The sequence below is a fragment of the Lactuca serriola genome, chromosome 8 (genome assembly GCF_051521515.1).
Source record: "Lactuca serriola cultivar US96UC23 chromosome 8, Lser_US96UC23_V15, whole genome shotgun sequence".
In the NCBI taxonomy this organism is placed as follows: domain Eukaryota; kingdom Viridiplantae; phylum Streptophyta; class Magnoliopsida; order Asterales; family Asteraceae; genus Lactuca; species Lactuca serriola.
Genome location: NC_136415.1, coordinates 36,894,416 through 36,906,165, shown reverse-complemented (window position 1 = coordinate 36,906,165; position 11,750 = coordinate 36,894,416). Strand labels below are relative to the sequence as shown.

Genomic DNA, 11,750 nt, shown 5'->3' with positions numbered 1-11,750 from the left:
CATGCATTTAACAAAAATATCTATAATTACATATTCATTAAAAGTTTTATATATATATATATATATATATATATATATATATATATATATATATATATATATATATATATATATATATATATATATATTAGTTTATAACCCGTGGTAACCACGGTTATACAATTAATTAAACTTTTAAAATAAAAAATAAAAATTGTTAAATAAATATGTGAAATTATATCTCTTTACAATTTGTATTAAGTTTATTTTAATATTTATTCTAATATTATTATATATAAAACATTAACAACTTTAGAAAAGATTTAAGGCCAAGAAAAGAAAATGAATTTATAATCAGTAATTAAAGCATGTAATTTATGGACAATTTATTTGTGGAACGTCGTAGCTTCGCTATGAATTTTGTAAAAAAGATTAGTTAACTATAGAATAGGAACCCCGCTTTGCGGGGTATGGATTTTCCGCCTTTTTCTATTGATTCTTGTATGTTATGTGATCAATCCGTACCCATAAAAAAATATGAATTTCAAGAAGAATAGAAAGCAGATTAAACGAGGTTATTTGTATAATTTACCATCTTCAACAAAAAATGTTGTAAACAAACAGCAAGCAGCCTGAACAATTTTTGTTAAGAATCAATAGTGCTAAAATAGTTTTCCAGATTAAAATAATATTCATCATATATCAATTTTCCAATTTAAATGATGATAGTAAATCAATTTTACAAATGAAAATAGTAATGCTAGTTCAGAGTAATTATCACATTATGCTAAAGTCTAAACGATTCCATTTCCTTGGATATGCACATACCTGTAAAAAGAAGGTGAAAGGCTGAACTTATGCTACAATTAACTAACCGTTTGAACCAATTGAAAATGTAAAATAACAGAATGCAGAAAAATATTATCATTAGATTATTATCAAAAATGATAGTTACATCAACACATTATATCATTGACAGATTACCCACCGCACACCAGGTTCAAGTGGTGTGCACTATTTCCTTTCATGTAGATGAATTTACCTTGCATTTGTGGAAGGATTGTGAAATCACATGCTTCAGTCCTGTAAATGTAATTCATCATTTAAAGAGAAATCCTATTTTTCTAAACATGTAGAGATTTTCAATGATAAATTCGAATTGAACACTTACTTTGCAAGAGCACAATAACCTTTGATAACTGGGCTATCTAAAAGTGGGGCATTTATAAGGTTTCCCCCGTCTTTTGCACCCACAAATGAGAAATATTCAGGATAGCAAAGAAGTTTTGCTCCAGTTGAGGCTGCTTCCTATGAATCATAATTTATAATTAAAAATTTAGAGCTTTTGATCATCACTCCTAAACGATAATTCAGTGGATTTTACTCGAATAACATTATCATCATGTTCAATTCAAAGTTTTTTCTTTAGCAATCAAATGAAAATAATAGATTGATGGATGAAGTTCATAAGGGATACCATTGTGTTTAGAGAAAATGTGTAGTTTTTCCAATCGACAGATAAAACGTCACCCTAAATAGTAATTTTTACAATTCAAAGTAAAAAAAAAAAAAAAAAAAAAAAAGATAACAAAAAATAATGATCTAACTAAACTATATGCATGTGTTTTCCCAAATATTTGAAAAGTCAAAATATCAACAGATTGAAACAAAAACTACAAAATTACAAAATACAAATCAAAATAACCACCATTGCCTACTTACAGTTGAGTAGGATTTCCAAAAAAGAATATTGTAATGACATGAAATGAAAGTGGAATGATACAATAAACAAACATAAGAAAGTGGGTTGTTATTTTTTTGCAAATTGATATCAAAAAATCCCATATGTAGTCGTTGAGAACTTCCACATGCAAAATAGATACTTTCACATTCAGCAATGGATTTTATAAACTGTCAGAAAAAGTATAACGGTTTGTGTAATTTTTTTTACCCGATGACAGACACAGTAGGTGGGTTCATTTGGATCAATTGGTTGATCAATATCCAATGAGGTGGCAGTTGCAGTGGTCCGAAACACCCCAGCCAAGAAATAGTAAAACACCTTCAATCTGAATACACCATCCAACAGTTCAAGAATATGTGATTAATAAAATAAAAAATCATTAATATGTACTATCTGACATTTAAGATCCAAACTTAAAATTGCAATTTGCATGATATTGAAAACGAAAATGGGTATCTATCTGCAAGAGATATAGAGAAATCAATAGAAAAGACTGACTTACCCCCCGTTAGAAAGTGCTTCAAAGTTGGTTGTATTTTGCTTGTGAAGAAATCGTATGACACCTTCTCCATTCACTGTGTATCAACACAAATTTGGAAATTTGAATACTATATAAGTTATTCTCAGAGTTTATAAAAATATGTATACAATGAAATGAAATAAAATGGGAAAAAAATGGTCAAAGATAAGTTAATAAGGGAAAAAAAGACTCTCTTGGGGTTTGATGAACTCTCATAGGCCAAGAAGGGAACATGTCAAAAGTAGTTGATGGCCTTGGTACTGTTGTGTATAAAACTGCAACAAAATTACACAATTAAAAAAAAATCTTTTACAATAAATCACATTCAAGAAATTAAAAACAAAACATAATCACACATTAAAAAAGATTGAAGTGGGTAAAAAATGGATAGTTAATCCATTTCTTTTAACACTTTCAAACCCTCTTTTTCTAATTAGAGATACTAATAAATGTCTGTTCTTGAGGGTGTGGTTTTCAAGTAACAGATAAAAGTGAACACAAACTCAAAACTCAAAAACATACAGGACAGTGAAGCAGGTTCATCCCATGACTCCATTAAAGTTGATGACCAGGAAAATCAAAACTACTATTGTTATCTTTTATAAGAAGACTTCAAGTATCCAAAAGTTGTGGCTCTTCTGGAATTTTTTTTATTATATTGTTTCAAACGGTTCCTCTAGCCTACCCACTTGATTCCTAATTACTACTTGTTTTCTTAAATCTCTTATTTGTTGTTGCTGCTATTTGGTTCATGTTGGTTGCCAGTTGCACCCTGATTTTATGCTTGATTACATTATCATACATATACAGGGAAAAAAATCCATTCATTGATTGGGATAAAAAAACATACAAAAGAAAAGCTCACCCATATTATTTAATTCTCTAAATAAAAAACAGTGAATTACTATGAGTATGCTTCAAATGAGTTGGACCCATTGGTGGCTTATTTACATAATTGTATTCAGATACTGTAATATTTGATGTTGAGCGTTCGAACAATGATGCATATATATCAATAGTAGTTATATTTTTAACCCTATAAACCCTAAAATGTCAACAAAATAAATTATCATTTCCAATAATCAATATAATGAGATGATGCTACAACAAATACGAACCTCCTTTGAAGTCATTCAATCTAGCTAATGCAGAAAACGGATTGTCGTCGGTATCAGGAAGTGATGACTATATTCCTCTTTCTCTATTTCTTCACATCAGCATGGCACCTCCGAACCACCACGACCGTCGATGAACACCAACAGCAATCTATTAAAATGTTATGAAATTGAGGCTGGCTCGCCATCGACCGAACCGACACAGTAGCATATCGCCTGGAGAATCCAAATAAGAAGGAAGAGGTGGGGAAAGGAAGCAGATGGCAGAAGGAAAGGAAAAGAAAGAAAATAAAAGGAGTCGAGACGAAACCTGAAAGTATTCCACTGGACAAAAAAAAAACCCTAAATCTTCTCATTTTCTGCAATCGATTGCAATAATCACATCAACATGGCACCTCCGACTCACCACCACCGTCGATGAACAGGTCACCAACCGAACCGCTACAGTAGCATATCGCCTGGAGAATCCAAATAAGAAAGAAGAGTTTCAACACAATTAGATCACCCTGAAGACCAATCGGGAAATCGAAGCAGAGCGACACCCGTAGGTTAATCGGTCCTTCCGATTCCTTCCTTCCACCGCTTCTTATCCAACCGGTCGCTCTGCTTATCTCGATGCTTCCCACCGCCGCTCCAAATCTATCTGAACTCATTGGCATCCCTTCTATCAGTAACCGTCATGGTGGTACCAAATCGCCCACCTATCTATTATGGAGACAAACGATCGAAGAAGTATCGGTGGGAAATCATCTGAGAGAGACATTAGGATGGGGAGGCGATGGTGACCAGATGAGAAAGCATGGAAGAGGAAAACGAACGAACTGAAGTATACGGTGGTGATGGCGGTGCTCAATCAGTTCTAAAGAGAAGCCCTCACAGAGGCTGGAAGGACTGAGATGAAGCGGTGGGAGAAAACCCTGGAAGGATCGAGAAGTAAAAGAAAACGGGAATAACAACGGTAACAGCGATAAGAGAGGCGGTGGTAAGTATGAGGAAGCGAGAACTATGGTATAGAGGATGTCACCGGATGTCAGCTCGTAGCATATCATGATAACGAGTCCTCCTCATATCCACCAGCATACTGGGGCACCAACAAAGCCCTCTCCCGTAACTTGGCGGTGATCTCCGCCACAGTCTCTATCGTCTGTCTCATGTCTAGAAACTCCCTGGCCAGCTGCTAAAGCTCGACAGCCGGCGCAAACTCTGCCCTGAACCTGGTCACAAAGTCTGACCAGGTCATAGCCTCGATAGCTGAGGCTCCCAACGAGTCACCCACTGACTCCCACTAATCACGAGCTCGGTCTCGCAAGCACCCTGCTGCACACCTCACCTTCGACCCCTCGGGGCAGAAGCTAGTCAACTGTGCAGACTCGATGTCTGCAATCCATCGCCTGGCAGCAATGGGGTCTTTCACCCCGTGGAAATCTGGCGCACCACTGCCCCTGAAGTCCTTAAAGGACAGTGTGCGAGGACCCGATTGGCCAGATTTCATGTCGCTCCTGAACGCCCTGAGGCGATCCTCCATCAACTTGATGATCCCTTCCTTGATCGACCCAAAGATAATGGGAGTCGACTCAAGGATACCCCTGGTGATCTCTGACGCGATGAACTCGCGTAGTCCCTCATCTACCTGCTCGGAACCTGATCCCGAACCTGACCCCTCTCCTGAACCGCCATCTACCGGCCTCGATTGAAGTACCACCATTCTGCAATACATCACAACAATCATTAGTGATACTGATACTTCCTAAGGGATCACAACTACTTACAAGTTCCCTGGTCTTATCTTGGCCTTCCTTGGTTCGGGTACGGATCCTCTGCTTTCAGTAGTACGGGCCCATACTACCTTCCACATTTATCCGTACCTTCTTCAAGGACTGCCTCGACTCCACCAGATCCCTTTCACTATGGCTGATCACTACTATACTCATCCTAGGCTCGCCCTAGGGAAATCTCTGACTCTACTCGATCCAGTCCTCAGCTGCTACAGACCTCCTTGTAATGCCAATTAGCCATTACCCGAATACCATCACACGTGACGAGGCTCTGATAATCCTTCGAGTACCCGACTCGTCCCTACAACGGTTGGACTCAAACAAGAGCTGCGCAGTAGGGTCAAATGCGGTACTCTAGGGTTATTCAACCCTGATCGCATGTGACGTGACGTATTCGCCTAATGTCTAATTCCCATTATTCAGAGTCCCACATAGCACGAAGCAAGCAGCATTCAGACAAGGGAAACAACCTCAAGCAACTCCGCTCTCATAGAGAGAAACTGAACTAGCACACAATGCTAAACTCATACTATCAGGCATAACCTAAACAGGCTACCCTACTGCTGTCTACTCGATACTAGCATGCAATTCTCATACAACTGAAACACATAAAGCAGGCACAGAAGGCATCACTCCTAGATCCTTAGTCCTAGTCTAGCATGCTGTTATACAAAAGTTGTTAAACATAAATTTGTATGGGTACTTTGGGGAATACTTACTTGAGCTCGGCCGGTCGCGCATATCGCACACTTCGTTCTTTCTCAAAACTCTTTTCTCAATTTCTGAAAACATTTTCTTTTAGAAAATCCTTTAATCCCTCGATTTGAGTTCAGACACCCCCGAAGGTGTGTCCGAATCCCTCAAACCAGGGCTCTGATACCAACTTGTAACGACCTAATTTTCACGTCCAAAAATTTCGTTGTAAAAGATTACATAAAAGCATTAATAGTTAAAACATTGTTTGATTAAACCATTTCACATCGAAAACCAAATTGAAAACCACAACATTCGATCAATCAAATATCAGAGTATCAATCCCAGAATAAACTCGTAACTACGGAAACAAGAGAGTGTGTGTGTGTGTGACATGCTGCTACCGCGCCGGCTCCTTTCCCCTAGCTGAGGAGGTACCTGAAACCAAAACTGAGAACCGTAAGCACGAAGCTTAGTGAGTTCCCCCACTGTACCACATACCATATAATCTCATAACATACACATATTGTCAGGCATATCTGGGTGCCCGACCTACCCCTTCGGCCCTCTCGACCGGATGTTGCCTAGCATATTTGGGTGCTGGCCTCCCCTTCGGTCCTCTCGACCGGATACTGCCTAGCATATCTGGGTGCTAGCCTCCCCTTCGGTCCTCTCGACCGGATACTGGGGAACTATTTCCCCCCTCTACTACTACTACATAACATGTATCACAATATCAGAATCTATCTAACATGGCTGGGTATGACTACCCCTTCGGCCCTACCGACCGGATATCTTGGGGACTATCTCCCCCTACTGTCACTAGCACATAGCATCATATCATACTAGCACATAAACACAACACAGGTAGTAGTAATCCCTAGATGAATATCACAGAGACAATCATCTACATACAACTCCTATTGGTGAGCTGGCATTGTGGCCGTAGACCCACCGCTACTAGAAGGTAACTCACCTAAGAGTAGCTGCTGATCTGATCGGGAACTGACTGCCTATTGTTGTTGCTGCAGCTCCGGAAATCCTCCGGCTGTAATTCCCACAACATACTCAATCAATTACTGCTAACTAACCTTTGGGTAATATGACCATTTTACCCTTGATCATGTCTTCAAGTCAAAGTCAGAGTCAACTTTCAATTGACCCGACTCGCCGAGTGGGCTCGCCAACTCGCCGAGTCCCCATCCAATCGACTGCCCTGGGTCCTGTCTTTACTCGTCGAGTTAGGCGTTGACTCGACGAGTTCTCCTTCCAACTGATGTCTAAGTCCTTCATCCTACTCGCCGAGTTGTATGAACAACTCGCCGAGTTCGTCTTCATCCGAAGAACACTCATGCTGAGACTCGCCGAGTTGTATGAACAACTCTCCGAGTCTGTTCTTGATCTATGAAGATTGCCTTGGACTCGCCGAGTCCTTCCATGGATGAGTTCAGCTTCCAACTCACCGAGTCACACCCCGTGACTCACTGTTCACACTCGACACTACAAAAAGGGGACAAACTCGAAGACTCGCGAGCAGACTCGCCGAGTCGTTGCCATGCAACCATTAACTACACGGATTTGCTCGATTCCAGTCCATGCCATTCACAGATCTGGGTTCCTAGAGCATGAATCACACGTAAAGTTTCCAACTTTACATGTAGATATTCACTAATAAGGGTTTTAGGGTTCAAAATGCACCCAAATGGGTAGATCTAGGGTCTTCATGCAATGAGGGTCCATAAAGGCAACAGATCTGAGCTCCTGGAGCTCAACCATGCCTAGATCTAAGGGCCAATCAGCTTATTACGAAATAATTTGCACATACAAGCTTGGGGATTGGCTCAAGAATGACATAAATGAAGTAATAAGCATAGAAACAGGGGGGAAAACGGGTTATACCTCAAAGGAACTACTGAGAGAGCACAAAGATGCTTGGATTCCTTCCCTTCCTCTTGATCTACTTCCCTTTTGCCTCAAAACCTTCAAGAACACACAACAATTGCTTCAAACTCTCAATGAATAGCTTAGAACGAGGGTTGGAAGCTCTGGGGGGTGAATGGGGGCTGGCTTGGGGCGGATATGTTGTTTAAATAGGGTGCAAACCCCTGAAACTTAGGGTTTCATCCAAAAGCAGTGACTCGCCGAGTCTGGAATATGGACTCGCCGAGTTGCCAACTTAAATATGTCCCGGGTTCCGTCCCTACTCGGCGAGTCGGACCTATGACTCGCCGAGTCCAAGGCTTAAAAGAAGGAAAATACTCAAATAAGATTTACGTACCAGGAACCAGGTGCTACATTTAGTACGTGAAGTTGGCATGGCGACTCGACGAGTCCGCCAGTCTGGATGAAGCCCTAATTTTCAGGGTGTGTACCCTATTTAAACATCATTATAGCCCCAAACCAGCCTTCCTTACCTCTTAGAGACTTATTCCCGAAACCCTAGCCTCCTTGAAGTCCGTGTGAGTGATCTTTTCCCTTGTGAAAGAATTTTGGTGCATTGTGGAGCAAGAAGAAGAAGGAGAAGGTAGAAGAGCTTGAGGAAGAAGAAGTAGATCCAGATTATACTCCTCTTTGGCCATCTTTTCTGGTAATAAAGCTTCCATCTTTATTATTGTGCTACTAGATCTAGTTTGTCCCCAAATTGTTGGTTTTGAGCTTAAACCCCAAATCCCTAGTGATGAAGCTTTGTAACCGAGCCATATCTTGGATTTAGCCTCTTTTGAGCTCCAGGGGCTGAAGAAGGCCACCTTTTAGCAGCCATGGCTTTGTTCTAGTCAAGTAACCTCAATAATAGCCAAGTTTAAGTGTTATTGCTTCATTGCCTTTTAGATGCATGTAAACTTAGCAATTTACGTGTTCAAATAGTCCCAGAAACCCAGACCTGTGAATTGGATGCACTAAAGCTGATTAGAATCGACTGAATAGAAACCACATGCAAAGGACTCATCGAGTCATTCTTCTGACTCGGCGAGTCAGGTCGCGAGTCTTAGATTCCCAGTTCAGTAGTAGCGAGTTTATTTAGTGAGTAGAGTGAAGACCCAGTAGATGGAAGAGGACTCGGGAGTTAAGACATGAATCTGAGTATAGAGAGACTGGGCGAGTCTACGCCCTGACTTGGTGAGTCCGAGGCAATCTTCTTGCCCCAAGAACAGACTCGACGAGTTGTTCATACAACTCGGCGAGTCGCAGTCTGGATGTGTTCATATGATGAGGGTGAACTCGACGAGTTGTTCATACGACTCGGCGAGTCGGATGAATGAGGATCCGATGTTATTATAGAAAAGAGGACTCGGCGAGTTTCCGCTAAAACTCGACGAGTAGAGTCGGGAAGGGGAGTAGAAGGAAAGATAGGGACTCGACGAGTTGGCGGCCCAACTCGGCGAGTTAGGTCAATGGGTTGTTGACTTTGACCAGGGGTAAAATAGTCATTTTACCCTAAGATTAGTTATCTTATATTTGATCTTTTAGCCCTTATAATCTATAAAATACAAATTTATATCTTTTAAGTATCAAATATCTATAAAAATATGTAGAAAAATATTAAATTTGACTCTAAAAATATGTATAATTCATGACATATCAATATTAATGTGCTAGGCCTAGCCTAGACTGAATTGATATGTTTAACTAGTAGTCTGATTTGATCATCATAAATCGGAAATCGAGAAGCATAATGATGAATTGTTAGGATAGCTCATTATTCATGAATCAATTCACAATGATATCTTGTGGAAACAAATGAATAATTACTCACTTATCTAAAGGCTGACTTTTGATTATATTAGAGTTTAATAGTTGTTGCGGAGGGCACGTTTTTTGGCTATTCGAAAATTATTCGACCAATAGTAGTTGATGATTTGTCCAAGTAGGAGACTGCTAGAAATAAATGTCCAATGTCATAACTAATTGGTATAATTTTGGAAATAATAACAAAGTCCTTTTAGGGTTTCCCTCAAGAGATAAAGTAGCCAGAAAAGTATTTAAGAGAGTGAGATAAACCGTTTATGAATTTATTACACGTTAATAAATTAATTAGAAACTAGTTAAAATTAATTTGGAATTAATTACAATTAATCAGGATTTACATAAAGGTACAGGGAATGAGTTTTAACTGTTTAATAGTTGAGCAAGAGGAACATTTTAGAAACCTTAAGAGGGTGGACGGTTTTGGAGAAGCTCTGAGAGCTTATGGAATCGATCCATGTAACAGATAAGGAAATGATTTGAATTAAGATTAAATATGAATATTTGGTTAATTCAAATCAGCTTTATCTCCAAGTTACCTCAGCTATATAAAGACCTTTCTGGCCATCATAAAATCTTTTCCTACTCTTTGCAAGGTTGAGAATTCGATTCTCATAAGCCTTTCTCCTCTTTCCTTAATTTTCTATGTTTTAGACTTTCGGGTGTAAGCCTTCAGAGACATTCATACTTTAGGTGTTAGATCCTTCTACTAGCAACCAAGATTTCAAGATCTTCAAGGAATAAAAAGTATATATGATTATACTTTGAAGGTTAATAATTGTATCCCTCTTTGTAGCTTATATTCATTGTTTTGAAAGTAGGTTTCCATAATAATAAAACCTAGATCTATGGTGCATGTACACTTAGGGTTACTATTGAATGCTTTCGTTGCCTAAAATTTGTGTATATATGGATAAAAGACTCAAAAATATATATGATATATTTAAACCTTTTAAATTTATAGCTAGTCCATTAATTATTCAAATTGGATTCTCTATTAAATAATATTTAAAATTTTAATTCAAATTAAATATTCAAATTTAAATCTTATTTAAATAATATTTAAAATTTTAATTTAAATTAAATATTCAAATTTAAATCTTATAAATAATATTTAAATTAAAGGGGTTTAGCCAAAAATTTTGCATTATTGTAGAACAAGTTAGGAAACTTGTCCAGCAAGCAAGGGATTAACGTTCTAAATTTCGAAATTATATTTTAATGAAGATATATCTTTAAATTTTTTTAGTAAAATTGAAAATCTAATAACCCTTATAAAAATTTTGATTTAAAAAAGAAGAAGAAGAAGAACTAAAACCCTAATTTTGAAATTCCTAGCAACTAAGATTTAACTAAATTACTTAGATTAAGTAATGCTATAACAATAACCTAATGACTTTGGTATCACTGATGAGTTTTTTTTATCTATGCATACTAGTTATGTCAGCAAAACATAATATAAACCCTATGTGTACATTCACCCTAATAGATCTAAATTTAATTCTATTATAGCAACGTGCTTTGAAAACAATAAATTTACTAACCTCTTGATCTTGATCTTCATGTTGATTCTTTGATTGGGATCTTGTAACAACTATCTTGCATGGTTGTGAGGATGTATAATAGGAATCCCTATTTTTCTTCACGCCCAAGACACCAATAGAGCAATAAGGAGAAACCCTAGTAGGAGACTTGGAATGAAAATTCCAATAACCTTAGAAAGGTTATAATTTTTGTCCATTGAGAGGTAAAGGAAGAGGGAGAACGAAATTTAGTAGTTAGGAGCACTTAGAGTTTTATCCTTAGCTCTTTATTTATAGGCTCTTACTGCTTAATCCTTAAGCAACTCAAAAACATAAGGATAATCTTAATCCTTTCTAGATTTCATCCATATCATTTATCCTTATGGATCCTGGAACATTCCAATTAACTAACGATTAATTAATTAACATCCACCCCTTTAATTAATTAAAACATTTTAATTAAATCCAAAATAATTTCTAATTAATTTATTAAGCCATAATAAATTAATAAACCTCTTTCTCCTAAATCCGTATTGCTTAAATCGGTCATAATGGCAAGCCAAAATGACCATTCTATTATTATAAATATAACCAATATTTAATGATCTTGGACATATTTTCCAACAGTTGGGGTTTTAGGTTTATGTATCATTGGCA

At 37.8% G+C, this 11,750-nt stretch overlaps 1 long non-coding RNA gene across 1 annotated transcript; it reads right to left on the bottom strand.

Annotated features, from left to right (window-relative positions):
- Nucleotides 1-662: 662 nt before the first annotated feature.
- On the bottom strand, nt 663-4,363 carry LOC145069278 (uncharacterized). Its single transcript, XR_013689412.1, has 7 exons — nt 3,669-4,363; nt 3,362-3,574; nt 2,226-2,518; nt 1,931-2,048; nt 1,151-1,287; nt 1,022-1,062; nt 663-807 (listed from the first exon to the last, which is right to left on the bottom strand). It is a non-coding gene; the product is annotated as an uncharacterized LOC145069278 (long non-coding RNA).
- Between the last annotated feature and the right edge of the window lie 7,387 nt (nt 4,364-11,750).